Source organism: Lonchura striata, chromosome 11, assembly GCF_050655825.1.
Source record: "Lonchura striata isolate lonStrDom1 chromosome 11, ASM5065582v1, whole genome shotgun sequence".
Classification (NCBI taxonomy): domain Eukaryota; kingdom Metazoa; phylum Chordata; class Aves; order Passeriformes; family Estrildidae; genus Lonchura; species Lonchura striata.
Genome location: NC_140713.1, coordinates 11,170,304 through 11,186,457, shown reverse-complemented (window position 1 = coordinate 11,186,457; position 16,154 = coordinate 11,170,304). Strand labels below are relative to the sequence as shown.

The 16,154-nt window shown below is 39.2% G+C and overlaps 1 long non-coding RNA gene across 1 annotated transcript in view; it reads right to left on the bottom strand.

The window, feature by feature from the left end:
- Positions 1-664: 664 nt before the first annotated feature.
- Positions 665-16,154, bottom strand: part of LOC146766405 (uncharacterized) — an 88,613-nt gene continuing 73,123 nt past the window's right edge. The window contains exon 3 of the long non-coding RNA XR_014957848.1: positions 665-15,942. This is a non-coding gene — a long non-coding RNA (uncharacterized LOC146766405). The remainder of the gene's footprint in view (positions 15,943-16,154) is intronic.

Here is a 16,154-nt window from a genome sequence, read left to right as displayed (position 1 = left end):
TAATGAGTTAACTAGCTTTTGCACATTTTCAGATAGTGTACTTAAACCAAACTCTATAAAAACCCCCAGATTTTATGAGTAATCCTAGTAACAAGCAGTGCATGTTACTAGGTGGTGTTATGGTATTTGTATATAAAAAGATGTATTTTCCGTTCCTGTGCAAGTTCTTCAAATGCTAAAATTTATTATTTACACATTCCTTGGTTTATGTATTAGAATTTTACCCTTTTGACAACTCACATGAAATCTCTCACTGTAAGTGCTTGGCCATATTTCTTCGTTTTTAATTTCACTAAAATGATTCCATTGTTTATGTCAAGAGGATTAAAGAAAATCTTATTGCACTGCTCATTTTTTCCCTTATGGCTGGATTACTGAGAGAAGTCATCACCTTTAGGCAAAAGTGTATGCAGTGTTTTCTTGAACACTAGGGTCATGTCTTTTGGCTTGAAAATTCAAATTAATTTAATTTCAGGTCATGTCAAATTTAACACTGAGAACGGCAGTACAATACATGAGAGAAATACATGGAGCCTAACTGAAACACAGGGACCTCAGTGATGAATTATGGTTACATCCTTGCAGATAATCAGATCATGGTCAGCAAGCAATAACATTAATTCTTGCCATCTTGGTATACAATATATGATGTATATTGTAATAAAATACAACCTATATAAACATAAGATTTTTTGTTTTACTGTAAGGATAATCAAATAATAGAACAGGTTCCCTGGAAAGTCCCCATGCATAGAGTTAATCAAGTATCATTTGGGCACAGCTCTGAGCAACCTCACACAATTTAGATTTCCACAGGTCCTGTCTCAGCCTTTCCTTGATTTTATATTTGCAAGATTCTTGCTGTGATTTTGGCAGACTGAGACTTTCCATTCCCTGTAGTGCATTTTTATGGCAAAGTTTCAAGTCCAGTATAGGTTGTGGTGGAAAGGCTGACAAAACCTTTCCTACAATGGTACAAATGTGTCACTATTATATATAGCAATAACATGGAATAAGGTCTAGAATTAGGGATTGATCTACAACTCCTGCATGACAAAGCATTAGGAATGCTTTGTAATTAGCAATTATCAGTAGGAGTCTCCTACAATTTTCTACATCATATAGCTCTTTAATATCTGCTTTGAATTTCCTCTTAAATTAGCAGAACATCTATTTAATATAGAACATCTGTTTCATAATGTACTTGATATCATTTTCTTATGCTTTCAAAATGTATGAAAAGAACCAGCTGCACCTACTTTGATTTTTGTGATTCTATTGCATTTTATTATCTGTACAGGGATGAATTTTTGGAGAGAATGTCCTATGCAGTGTATCAGTTATTTCAAACTCTAATGAAGCTTAATTTTTGAACTTAGAGGCTTCTTTTGGTTTTGGTGGTGTTTTTTTTTTGCTTTTCCTCCTTCTCTTTAATGCTACACTTGTTGAGGTTTGGAGCAGGAAACTGTTTCAGAGGCAGATGTTCAAACCTGGTTTTCCCCTTCCCTTCCCTTCCCACTTGGGATGTGGTGCTGCATTTGAAGAATAAGGGGGAAAGATGTTCTTGTTCCTCTATATTTTATTCTGGGGGTGGTTAAATTTCTGCACTGACAAAGTGCCTGAGTGTTATAGAATGGACATAATTCTGCAAGCTGCAGTGCACTCATTTGCTATTAATTTTATCAGCAGCTGGGACCACTCAGCTCTTTGAAGCCAAGTTCTGCAAAGCCTGTTGGAAACCTTTCTGGAGGAGGGGAGGTGTTGTAAGGAATCTAACCTGTTTGCTCTCTTTAACTCAGTGACAGGCAAGTGGTCACAACAGGGAGTTGGAAAAGGACTGAATAGAAAAGGAAAGGCTCCTTGATTTAGGATTGCAAAACCAAACTTGTCCTCCTTGTAGATAGCTGAGAATTTAGTCTTCAAACAAAGGAAAAACATCTGACTCTGAAAACTGGAACCAGGAATCTGGCACAATCTGTGCCCATCAGTACAAAAATAACTTTCTGGTTATAGGGCTTCTTAATACTGTACTCCTTGGCATTATATTGTTATTAAGAGTTCACCTCCTGGAGTCATCACCCCAATTTCCTGCACAACAGGCTTTTTACCAAATACATATATTGAGAGTAAGTGTCACTTTACTTTTGCTGTTCAGGTTGGCAATTAAGCAGCACTCTTGGGGGCAGATGTGTCTGTGTGTGTGTTTATATATATCACATATCTATTCTCACCATGTAATATATATTTTTATATGACAGACAAAACACACACTTGCCTCTTTCTTTTTTTCAGTGAAATGCATGCATATTTGCAATCTATATTTAAATATTTCCTATTTTTGTTGGGTCCCCCTTGATCCCTATCAGTGTTGAATAATTTACTTCATCATTAAATCAATCTATTTAGGTTGATTTTTTAAAGTTTATGTATTTATATATTTTAGTAGTCTCTGACAAGGAAGCTTGCCAGTGCATTTTTATTAATGTCAGGCTGAAAATGGAAGTGATTTTAATATATGTTTTATGTTTTAATTGTGTGTAATTTATGAAATTTAAATTTAAAAATAAAAAGAAAAAAACAGCTTAGGAGGTAAATAAGGATAAGACTCTGTGGTAACTGTAAAATTAATCCCAAAATGCATCTTCTTTCTGATGAGGTTTGTAAGTAAAAGAAATGCCACTGCCAGTGCATCATGTTTCATTGGCTGAGGCACTAAGTGGGAAACTTCTGATAAAAGCCAAAGGGACTCTTTTTTTTTTTGCTTCCTGATTAGTAGAGAAAAACACCTTTAATTTTCTTTGCAGCTATCTGCTCCTAAATTTTAGTGCCAGGTATTGTAACAATCTGTTACATTGGTTCAAGAATATTTATCAGATTATTTAAATTGAACTGCACTTTCTAGGTGAAATCCTGAAGAATAATCTGTGATATCCCAATCGCTTGTGAGTGCAGAGTAAAAACCAGCTGGGCAATAGTGTTCCTCTCCAGTCTTTCAGGTTTTCTGTAGTGCAGCTCAGCAGTGGTTGAGGATTTAGTGCTCTCTAGATTGTCTGAGTTCTTATCAGCATGTCTGATAAATTACCCACTATATATATGCGTGAAAATTTGCAGTATCTCTGCAAATGACAGGAATATCAGAAGTGACAGATAATTTATTTGGTATGGTTGTTAACTGGACATGAAGTCACTATGAGCAATAACCAGAGCAGTTTCTTGTCTCTGACAGTGAAATACTGGCTTTAAACCTCATGAGCCTTCAAGGTTTCTGCCTATAATGCTCTGCAAAAACTAATTGTTTAATATTCTGTGGGACCCCTGGCAGCTGTGCTGGTCTGGTACAAAGTTGAGTTTTCTTTTATTCTCCATTGATTTCTGAACCTGTGTGATGGTGCAGAGTGGGGCTGAACAATTCCATGTGCTGGACTGCCCATATGAAGAAAGCCATTCCCACTGATGCCTTGTGAAGGCTGGCCTGAAACAGAGGCTGGACAGAGTTAAAGAATAAAGCAGGGATTGATTAAAAGGATTTCCTCCATGGATCCAACTTGGGCAGCACAAGAGCCCAGCCAGGGCTGCACCCAAGATGAACCAAAATGGTCACAAAATGCACGACTGGTCACAAGGTCTCTCACTTTTATAAGTTCTGCTCCACTTGCACTTTGGAGTTCATTGTCTCATTCCAGCTTCAGCCCATCAGTCCCACCCTGCTTGTTTTTCTCTCTCCAGCCAACGCTGTTTGTGCTCTTGGGCTGAGATTTGGGTCATTTGTCCTTGGTCCCCAGCTAGAGCAGGAATTGTTTTGTCTCCCTGCTCTGTGAAGAGAGCTCAGCATCCCCTCATGTGAAGCTCAGACTAACGCAGTGTACACATTAAAGCAGTACAGAATCTGAAAAATATAAAAGCTAAAACCTGAGGCATCACCCCTGGGTGCCCTCAGAGCAGCAAGAGGCTCCTGCTCTGGGCTGATGTGGCCACTGGAGAGATTCCCCTGAGCATTCCCAGCTTCCTCTGGTCCCGGCTGCAGCCCCTGGCTCACATCTGCTCCCGTGTGCTGTGTGAAACCAGTGGTAAAGGGGAAATTTTTGCAGCTGGTGGTGTTTGTGCACATTTAAGAAGTCCTTTTAAGCCGTGTCACTGCTGCACCACTGTCATTTGGCTGAAGAATTGTTAGTTCTTTTCAGTTCTTCACGTTGTCTACTGAAGTTGGAACCTGCTTCCTCACATTTAAAGGTGCTTTGAATGCTCTTGGAGAGCTAGCATGCCTGCTAGAGATGGCTGAGCTACTGTTGATGAGATACAGAGTGATATGCCCATGTAATTGATACATAAAAAATCAGAAGCAACATGCAGAAGCCCACTTGGAATGGATATTGGCTTGCTTTTTGACAAGGGTTTATATTTGCCTTCTACTTCACTGTTACAATTAAAATATTCGTTACTGTCAAATATACTTTCTTTGCAAATAGCAATTGAATTCTCTCTGGGGCAGTGAGGAACTTTGTTCTTTAAAGTCCAGCAAAGCTTGCACTTTTGGGGCCCTGTAAGCCTGGAGAAAAAACATTGTCATTCAGAAGTCAATTCTGCTCACCCATTAGGAAAGCACATTCACACTAATGGCTCTACAGTCAATCAGTGACAAAGACCTACAGGAAAATGTGCTTGTTTCACTGTTCACTGATCTTGCAATTTGATCAATATTATTTTGAATGAATCTTTTTTTTATTTCATCTGTAACATCTCTTTTTACAGCCAGACTGAGTGTGCACCATAAAACTGTATTGCAGATATTGCTAAAAGAACCAGCCATGTCTTTTACAGGTCGGAGTCAACTTAGAGGCTCAACTTATTTCAGCCACATGGTTTTATCTGTTTCCAAATGAGCTCCTATTATTCTGTGCTACCCTGAGGGAGTAATAATAGTGATCTCTTTGCTGACTCTGAGCTGTTGCTGTTCTCTCTAGCAGAATTTCTCGCCATGTACCACAGCTTTCTGTTTGTTTCCAAAGTGTTAGGGAAGCTATAATGCTTTTAAATTTTGCTGTTGTGTTCACAGAGTTTAAAAAAATAGACATATGACTCTGAGCTGAACTTTTACCTGTTGCAGGTGGCCTGTGCCTGTGGTTTTGAGGTGCATACCCTGTGGTCCCAGTGCAGGACCAGGGGCAGGGATCTCCCTGCAGAGCCTGTGCAGTCTGTGCAGAGGATGGTTTGATTTCCTGTGCCCACCTGTCTCTGGCTGGCTGAAGGGGTGGTTCAGTCCATGGGATCTGTGTGCATGCCACTCAGTTGCTTCTGTAAAGAAAAGCTTTTCCCACTGTTTCATTTTCTCTCTGCTTTTCACCACTGCGGCTAAACACAAACTAGATTTTCAAGGAAAGGGTAAGAATTTTAAATGAAAATACCTATAAATCTGTGTGTCAATTGTGTAAACAAGGAGCACAGTGGAGATCAGAGGCTTGTAGCAGAGCAGTTTTCTTATTTTCAGTGTCTTGCATTTCATGGATGCATGGCTTCCTGTAAGCTATGTATTAACAGCAACAAGAACATTTCTGCCCCAGGGAGGAAATTAGTGGATCTCTTTTACTGAGATTTCAGTTGAGGAGGAGTGCCAGAGATGACCAGATAATCCAGTTCAGATCTTACTCTTCTGCTATAATGAAATGGTTTGTAAGGTGTGGGTTTAGAGTGGGTCAAGTTAAGTACGGCACAGAGGAAACCATGTCTAGAAGATGCTCGAGAGCAATGTGAAAAGTGATTGACTAATTGATGCCTTCAACAGCTGAGAAAGTGGCACAGGGAAAGGTGACTGTTACAGCACAAGCATTAGTAGAGGCTACAGAAATATCTGGATATTGGCACAAACAGTTTTGTAGGGATTTTATAACAAAGAGGAAATCAGTTTCTGCAACACTGGGATCAAGATATGTCCACAAGCCACATACTCTGAAAGAGAGAGAAGAATTGCTGTTAGTTGTAAGCAGAATGCAAAACTGAAGCAATCTCTATAAAACGTGGTTAATACAGTTCTAATTGGAGAAAAAAAAAGTAAAAACCAAACCAAAACAGAACCAAAAAATTTGTGAGATTTCTGATGCATAAAGAGTAAGAGAATGATACAGTCTGGGCAAGCAGGATGGGAAAAATTGGCTGGATTTGACTCTTCTGGTCCAGAATTTTTCACTGACTTGCTGCATGGTTTTCCTGTCTGTAAAATGGTGTAGAATTGATGCCTATCTTCTGAGGGGCTATAGTATCTTAGCCTAGCAAATTCAATACATTCGTATGCTTAATGGCAAGCATAAGTAACTTCTCACTACTACATGTAAATAACTTATCAGAGGTGCCAGTAGGTTGTATCTGCTAAAATGTGTCTATTCCTTCCTGGGGTCGTGGCCAAAATGTTCAGGATCCAATTGACCCATAGCAGAACTAACTTCTACATTCAGATGCTATAAATAGCAGAATTATGGAAGAGTAAGAGCATAATTCTGAGAGAATTAAGCCAAATCATTAGAATAATTCTTGTGTGCTACTCTTCATTAACTACAGACAATCATCAGAAGGGCCATTTTTTTAATCTAACACAGATTGTGATGTATCTGCATTTTATAAAATATATCAGTGGGTTTTCAACAGAGATGTCCTGATTTTTTTTTTTATTTTCTCAGTCTCCTAGCAATGCAATTCCATTATAAACAGCAAGTATAATGAATGGAAAGTCATTTGTTTGAAAAGCATTTAATAAAATAAATGGTAGAACTATATTTGTAGTTCATATAACTGCTTACCATTGGTAGAGCCAAAAGTGCAATTTTTTTAATGTATAATTTTTTTTTGCATATAGGTTATATTTACTTTTTTTAATCACATAGGAGAGTGAAAGCAAACTTTGCAAAACCACAGACAAGATGCTCAACCATTTATAGACTTGCATTGTCAGCACACTCTGTTTTGCAGTCAATATTACTTGTCTCCTACACTTGAAGACAGAGCCTTGGTTCTTCTCCCTCTTTTGTTCCCAATCTGCTGAGATATTTGCACATATAAATACACTGGTATCTGATTAAAAATTATAGCATGAAATTTAAGAATAAAGTAAGTGTCCCTAACATGTCAATAAAATTAAATAACATCCTTCCCCTTCTAGATTTTCTTAAGCCCAGGATTTCCTGTGTTCTTTCAGCAGTGCTTTTAATGGGCTTTGAGTTCATCATGTTATATTGCACTGGGGATAATCTCCATATGGTGAAGATCTTGCCAGCCCTACCAGAAGGGCATTGCTATTCCTCAGTAGCTTGGATATTTTAGAATAGTGGGCAATGAATTTTAAAAATTACAACCATAATCAAGTCCCTGCTTCCAAAATGATGAACTTTTTCACAATTAAGGGCATTGCTTGCAGTGTATCATCATTTTTGAAGCTATTTTCAGCTATTACTCTCTTTGTCAAAATGAATCCTCCAGGGGATAATGTATTAAATGAGGGTGAAAATGGGCACCTTCAGCCTGAGTGTGCTGGAATTAAATTCATAACACATTACCACAATTGTAAAGATATCGCTGAAGAAGTTTTTATCATTTTGTATTTGAGGAGTACTTAAAAAAGTATAATTGAACCAACAACCATGGTATGATTTTAGGAATATATGAGAACCAAAGGTCTGATTTCATTCATCCAAAAGGATTCTACCCAAATCCCTGAAGGCCTAATGGAATAATGTCTGCCCAAATCATGCCATATCATCATGTTATAATGAGCCATAAACTATTCATAATGTTTTTTGTGGAGGGGAAGCCTCTTCAAACTTCAGGGATTTGTACCAGTATTTAGAAAAGTGCATTTTTAAAAAAATTGATACTTGGAATGGTTGCAGTGTTTTCCACATTTATCTTCCATTTCATTCATTTGTGCCATAGTGTTAACTTGATGATACTAGTGAGGTGTTCATAGTCTGACTCAAATATCTGTAGCTTGTTACTAAATGTTTACTCTTGTGATGACAAAGGCAGTCTTGGCATGAGCTACAGCTCTGGAGATCCTCAGGGAAGTTCCTGTCACCCTGCCAGGTGGGAGGGAGGTGGCGCATGGGGTCCAAAAAGCCCCTAATCCAACCACTTGAGAAAGGGAAAAAGATAAAACACTACCCAAAAAAAGAAGTGTTAAAGCTCTGCTCTGTGCTCACACATGGATGTGAGATTTTACACTAACAAGCAGCTCCATGGGCTGGAGGGAGAAGTGGGAGAAGGGAGAAGGGCTCAACCTGGCCTCCCTGTGCAGGGGGTCCAGGCTGGCCTCCCTAAGCCCTGCCTTGAAAACAGTCTAAGTACTGTGTAGTTCTCAGGATAAACCCCAAATTTTAAAGTTTTACTGTAGTTTCATATTTTAGTCAATAAAGGTGAACAGTATTATGACACTCCACAGGCATATTTTTTCAGCTTGTGGAATCTTTCCCTATAATGGTGTACATGAAAATACATTTCTTTGGCAGGCAATGAAAAGCATGGATAAAAAGAGGACTTCAGAACACCTACTGAGCAACCAGAAATCTCCCTTAGACTTTTTAACAGGGCTGTAATTTTACAATCTATGATATTAAAATGGAGTTTGGAAACTGTAGTATTTCTATGGGGAATGTCAGAATGGTAAAAGAAAAATGCTATGCTGAGAACCAAGAATTATCTCAGCTTTCTCAGTTTGGATCCAACTAAATCTATCAAGATAAGTGACAGGTGATTTATACTAACAAGGAATTGTCTGAGAGGAAAAGAGAACTGAAAGAGAATTGAATTGAGATAGACATGAGTGAGGAGAACAAGACACTTGAATTTCTCAGATGTGTCTAAGCATGTCATTGTATAGACAAGAGCTAAGGGAGCAAAAAGAAATCACTGATCAAGCACAGAGGCAACTACCAAACAGAAACCAGAAAAAAACCAAAACCTCTGGAGAAACTAATTTGAGTATTCTGGACAAAACTAGATAATGAGGAATGTACCTTAACACCAGTTTATTCCACCGACAGCCTTAAAATGTCACCTGTGTATTCACTAAAAGCATTTATCATCATACTTTTAAATGACAGCTAATGAAACTGCAGCTGGTGCAAGAGGAGCACGGCTGGCAGAGGGGCTGGAGCAGCACATCACTGGTGCTGTGTGGCCCCACTGAACTGAGCAGCCCAGCAGCTCTGAGCTCACACTGCCACTCTCTTCCCATATTTCTTGCCCTGTCCTTTTTTTGGGGGGTGGCAATGCTTACAGCATGCACGGTCTGGAGCACAGAACCCTTCCTGAGGGAAAATGCCAACATTGCCATAGATTTGATTTTTAACTTCTGCTGTTGCAAGAGGAGGTTTTATCCCGAGAAGAGCCTGCGGAGCTAATGGCTCAGGCCCCAGGAGAGCAGGAGCAGCTTCCCAGGGCTCCTGCAGGAGGGGGAGAACAGAGCAGAGGGGAGCCCATGGAGGCAGAATGGAGCTGCTGCAGCTCCACTGGGGCTGTCACCCTGGGAAAGGCATGGGCTGAGGGGACAGCCAGGCAGGGACGAGGCCACCTGGCCACCTACTGCCCCCAGGACAGCGAAGGGACAAAGGGACAGGGCAGTGTCCTTGGGCGAGCTCAGGGCTCTCAGCTGAGCTCACGGGGGTCAGGGGCTTTAGGCACGGGCTTGTCAACCTGAAGTGCACCAGGAAGGGGGATCTAACAATGAGATTTCCTTAGGTTTTCACACTTCCATTTATGAAAGGCAATGAATATTCTGCTTGTTGAGAGGTTAAATATAAAAGCTCGTCTCTGGTGCAGCTGCCATTATTCTGTTGCAGTGTACCTTTCTCTTTCTTGAAGTGAAAAATTCATTACTTCAGACCAACTGTTCCTTTTTTCCTTCTTAACCATTTTAAAAATAATCTTTGAAATTCTAGAATAAAAAGCTGGAAAGAAGTGTCAAAGCTGAACAGATCCAGCTCCTACACTGTGGTTCCAGCTTGCATAATTAGATCTTCTAGACTTAATTAAATCTTCTTTTAGTGCTGTTCAGACCTGTCTTCAGCTTTCCATTTGGTAATATAATAAACCTGTATCACTGTTTAATTACATCAACTATGTTGGTTGGCTGAGCTGAAATCAGGCTGCTTACTTGAACACACAGCATTTGAGAGAGCAAGCATTTATCCTCATTTTCTTCACTGCATGCTTCGATGTGTGTAGTGTTCACCTGTGCCTGTCTGTTCATTGTGTCTAAGTAATTGTTGCAGTTTAAGATCCATTTAATTATAACTTGTTATATTTATTTTATTAGTAAGTCAAAAGAGTATCTATTTCTTCAGTCAGTACAATGAATTCTTTTTATGGTAACAAGGGAAATTCTCTTTTCAGTAATGATGGCTACATTCTGGTAATTTATGTAGCCTAATTGGAATATTTCTTGTCGCAGTCTTTAAAAATAACTTTTTGGGTGCATTGCCAGTGCATTCTAATGCCAGTTACTCATACAATTTGTCTTATTGATGCCACTCTTCTGTGCCTCTATGAGTATTAAAAATTCTGACTGTCATTATATAGATGCTGTTAAATGTTAAAACCATCTGGGAATGTCTCAATCGATTAGTCTTGTGCAAACATTAGGTGCAGAACAACAGCAGTGAATTCCATCTTCAGCTTATGCTGTAACTACAAATGCTTTAGTCCTTAGGAAACTTCCTGAATTTTTTAAATGTTTAAAGTGATTATAAGGAAAGCTGACAGGTTTAGGTCTAGAAGTTGGTGCAAGTATCTATTTAACATTCATACTTAGGAAGTCTGTCTAAGAAATAGCAGTATTATGCAATTTGTACCCTTCTGCATTGCTTATTGTATCAAGGGTATGTTTTGCAAGTTGGAAAGGAAAGAGAAATCCATTTACTGCCTGGGTAGTTCCATTTTGTGTTTACATGTAGTTTACAGGGAAGGAAATGCATTTTTCTTCCCTCTGGAAGAGCTGACTCTCATATCCATTTGCAGGCTGTATGTTATCTGCTGAAGCTGGGAGACAGTAAATACTGCCTATGAAGTGTAGTTTCTATACTGAACTACAATAAATACTCAGATTCTGATGTTTTCCAAGGATTCCACTTAACTGAAGCATAGCAAGCAGCAGCTTGCTTCACACTCAGTTTCCCAACAGATTGTTTTCTTTTGAAGCTAATAATTTATCAGGGTGAGCATCTTCCTAATTCTCACCCAGAGGGGCTGGAGGTGTCTGGGCAGGGAAACAGCTGCACTCAGCACATGCTGCAGGGCTGCAAAGCTGGGGGACACCAGGGCACAGGGCAGCCAGGAGAGGGCTGTGCTTCCTTGCACTGCTGTCCCACCCTGCCATGCATGTCCCCAGACACAGGGGTCCTGCCTGGGCACAGCTGAGCCATATTTGGCTTCACGTGGTCATTCCTGATACATTTTTGGGGTTTGGTTTGTTCATTTTTGAGGGATGTCACTGAAAGCACTTCTTTGCTCCGGGTATTCTGTAGTCACTGAGGACCTTTATCCAGTTTGCCTTCAGACACTGAGACACATAAATGTCCCTTTATGGACAATAGGTCTTTTCTTCCCCAGTGGATTGTATTTATCAGTGTGCCACAAAGTCTGCACCAGCAGTGGGAGTGGGACCCTGTCCCAGTGTGCTCCTTCAGACCCCTCTTGGATCTGCCCCTGGCAGGTCCTTGGGGCCAAAGAGCTTCAGGGCTCACAGAGCACTCAGCATTCCACTGACAGCCTGTGCATTGTGTTCCCTCAGCTCTGCTGAGCCTGGCTTTGCTTCTGCCCAAACCAAACAGGAGGGGCAAACTGAAAAACTACATTTTCAAGTATGGCCATTTAAAGGCACTCTCTGTAGATTTTGCTCTAAGCACACGGAACAAAACCAGGTGGCTTTGAGTGGAGAGTTCGTGTCTCTTGACTTGCTGACTAGAAGACCAACTATTGTATTAGCCTTTTCTAATCTTTTTTCCCCTTCCCCCTTTCCCTTAATTTCAACCAAAAGTATAATCTATTTCCAATCAAGAACAGTGGGGCAAACCCCATAAATTACTGCTCCATCTGTGGCTGCCCCTGCTGATCCCTGAGTTGAGGAGCTGCTGGGGTGGGAGGCTGTGGCTCCACTTTGTGGAGGCAAGGATGGAGGAGGTTTGCTGCCAGGAGAGAAGGGATGTGCCAGCACAAAACCTGAAATGGCCCTTGAAAATAGCAGCATCTGCTGGAGTCATCAGGATTTATTTTTCTTAAAGGTGGAATGTTGCTTGCCATGACTCCAGCTCTGTTTCATTGACTGCAGCCCCTGTTTCAGGGGCTCAAAAGCACATTCCTGTGTTTGACCTGGCTCTGCCACTGTCTGTGACAAAATTAGAGAATGTAGTTGGAAATTATAGGCACAAATAATCTGCAGAGATCAAAAAAAAAAGTCCCTATACCACTGCATATTGTTGCTATCAAAACTGTGGATCACAGTGACTCTAAAAGAATTTGAATCAGCTTGTAACTTTATTTTTTAGTCTTATCTACTATTGTCTGCTGAAGAAATTACAGGGAAGCTCTGATAACACACACATGTACATGTAGCTTGAGCAAAGATCAAGGTAACTGCTGACTATTTGGCTGGCAATTATTCAAGCCTTAGGATACCATTTGCTTGAAAATACACACAAGGGAGAAATGAAAAAAAACCATAATAAATTATTAATTTTAAGGAAATTAATATGCTAGCTGCAAAAAATAATCACTCTGAAATGCAAATATGGCTAGAATAGTTTAGTTAGATATGTTATTTATGGAAGTATATGTTGTCATAAAAGTTTGCTTTGGATACACAGCTGCTTCTACTTTAATTCTACATGAATTAGGTAAATACAAATTGTGTTATTTCCTACAAACATTTTAGACTCTAATTTTATTTTTATTTTGACCTGAATGCTTTTTCTGTTTATATTTGTAATTCTCCAAGGTACAGCTATACAAATACAGTATTTGCTTATTGCTGAGAAGGAAACCTTTAAATATTTAACAAAATCATGTTATGCTTGCAGAAACAAAACATAAAAATTTTTGTAACTCAAAATGCTGAATAATGTGTTTTTAAGGAATGTGTGATGAATTATACCTTTTTCTCACATGTATATGCTTTGAGTATAATGGCCCTTTGCACCTCATTTATGCTACAGACTATAGGTAAATCAAGTCACTTTATTATTTTAATTTTCTTCTTTCTCAATGACTTCTCTGTGTTTAAAATGCTTGCCATTAAAAACTTGCATTTCAAACCATCCAGGCAATTATCTTTGACAAATTTTAGAACATAAATACTTACTTAGAACAACGTAAGGGTGTTTCTAATCATTAGAATTTATTGCACTAATAATCTTGTTCTGTGGGAGATGCCAGTGGGTGTCCCAGGGTGGCTCCTGTCAGTTCTGGAGGAACTCTGTGCCACTGGAAATAGGTGCAGCCTTCAAATGTGCCACCTTGTGACCCTTGCCTCCACAGAGACAGCAGCAAGACCCTTTTCAGATAAATTAGATATTTTGAAACCTGAGGGTAACCTTTTTTGCATCATTGGTAGATAAAGAAGCTACTGTTGGGTGGTAGTTTTATAGATTGTTGTCATCTGTGTAACAAACTAGCTGATGGTAATTAATTTGATCAGTGTTCTTTGGGAAAAGAGTATTCACCCATCTTTTATTTGTTTGAAATCTGGCTATTAGAATGGGAGAACTGGTTAAAGGTGTTTTGAGTCATGGGCTTTTCTTCAGACATATCAAAGTAAAAATGCAAATACCACAAAACTGAAGCCAGAAAAGGGAAGTTTTTCACAGCAGTGCTCTCAGAACTTGATCTTCTGGCAGTTCACCTGTAGATCTGTTTAACTTCTTGGCACAGGACTTGTTGGAGGGTTCTGGGTGGTTGGTGTTTCATTTGTTACCATGGAAATCACAGACACATAAAGGGCTCCTAGAGCATCTGAATTGGGTGGATTGACAATTAATCTGACTGAAAGCAAAAGAAATATTTCTTTTATTGCATAAGAAAGATACCATGTGTTTATAAACCTCCAACTTAGTACAAGGAGCCTTATTGAGTAATTTTCTTTGTTAAAATTCTGTGTGCTTTGATTGTGATGCTTATCTAAACCACTGTTTCTCCAGCTGTGGGGTGTCCCACTTCTTGAAGACTACAGAAGAATGCCAAAAGAACTGGAAATGAGCAGAAAAAGCTTTAAAGTGTTCAAAATAATCTACCAGCTATCTCAGAGTTTGCAGGCAGATGGAAATAGAGCTAAAAGTGAGGTTTATTTTCAATATGTCTGAGAAATACTGATGGAAGGAATTCTTAAGCAGCTCCTTTCCTCTTTATATTCAGATTGTTAAACAAGGATATTTGAACTTCTTTCTGTGCATGGAAAAACACAGAGGGAATGTGATGGATATTTCTATTTTAATTTGAAAGACTATAGTATATCAGGGGAACATGTGGGAAAGAAATATTATGAAAGTGTGTAATCTATTTTAAGCTAACCTACTGTAGTAAGTGAAAATGAGTGGAAAAATAATCGTGGCAGTCTCTGAATCACTTTAACACCAACACTGACTCACATGTTTTGAAATTGCATATTCTGCCTCATCCACATTCTGCCTCCTTGTTTGTCTGTAGCTGTACTGAATGTTTGCACCTATTGATGCAGATGATGGTACTGCCACTTTTACCTTTCAGTAATGTTCCCTTTCAAGCTGTGGTTGTGTTGATCCTTTGCTAAAATTCCTTCCTTTGGAATATTTAATACAGGAGATGCCAAATACTTGCCATTTTGCCTATGTTTCATTTCCCTGGGCTTATCCCATTTTGTTCTTGCAGGTAAATAATTCTGTGAATTATTGGGGGTGCAGGGGAAAACTGATGTTAATAAAATGCAAAATTTAGCCTTCCTTTGCTTTGAGCTACTGTTTTTTCATTTTAATTACATTTGTGGCAGACTTCTAGTTAAAATGAATATTCTTTTCTCTTATTTTGTGACAATCTCAGTAATTGCTTTTCTGGATTTGTGCTTTGGAAAGTTCTGTGTTTGGGTTTCTTTCTCTCACTGCCTCCTTCATAAGTTTCTGGTGCTCCTGGCTTCATCAGTGATAAATTTCTACCTACAATGTGTTTGAATCTGTCACTTCTGGCTCATTCATTGTCTTTTTTTATTGGGAATGAGGGACACACAAAGTGAACATTTTTGGGTGTCTGAGAAGACAGAAATCTGCACTTTAGTACAGTTAGCCTTTAAAAAAATCTGGGGGTGGAGGGGCAGGAGAGAGGGATTACTCTGGAAAGCCTCACAGATTATACATCTGCCCCTGTAATTCAAACTGGGATTTAACACAAAACTGGTGAAGTTGATTGAGTAACTTAATAGTGGCAGAATAATCTCCCTTTTTCACTGAAATGTGTCTTAGAAACCCTCCCTCACTAACCATCCCTTTCTCTTCAAATGTTTGAATGCTGCTTGCTGTACTTGCCAAATATAAAATTAAACACCTGCATGGTTGTTATGCACAGCTGCATCCATCTGCTGAGCATGCCACTTGCCATTTGCTTTGATTAAGAGCAGGTTAAGAGACTTTAATTAAATGAAGTCCATAATAGAGTGAAACATCCACCTCTGCAGCCTCTTGCCTTGATTATATGTTTCTCTGCTTTTCTCCTTGAAAAAGACAAGCTATTGACTCCAGAAGGGACAAAATTTAATGATAACAATAGATAAAGATTTTTCAGTTTAAATATAGAGCACACTGAGGCTGAAACATTGGCTGGGATTCTGTGAAGCCCTGGTTCTTTCTGAAAGGTGTGGGATGGGGCTGGCAAACTTCTTTGGAGAGGCAGATGCTGTCTGCTGGTTCTGCTGCCATCATGTACCATTGTCATATTGTACTGTCCCTAAAAAGACAAGAGAAAAGAGATACCTGGGTGAAACACAGCCCCCAGCCCTTTTTGTGATGTTCAGTATGGACACATGAACCCATCTGTTCTTTGTCTTAGCAGGTATCCCAAGACATAAATGAATATTTATTTTGGTTATGAAAGAAGACTTTTTATTTGGTTGGTTTTGGTTGGGTTTTTTGGTTTTGTTTTTTTTTGTTTGTTTGTTT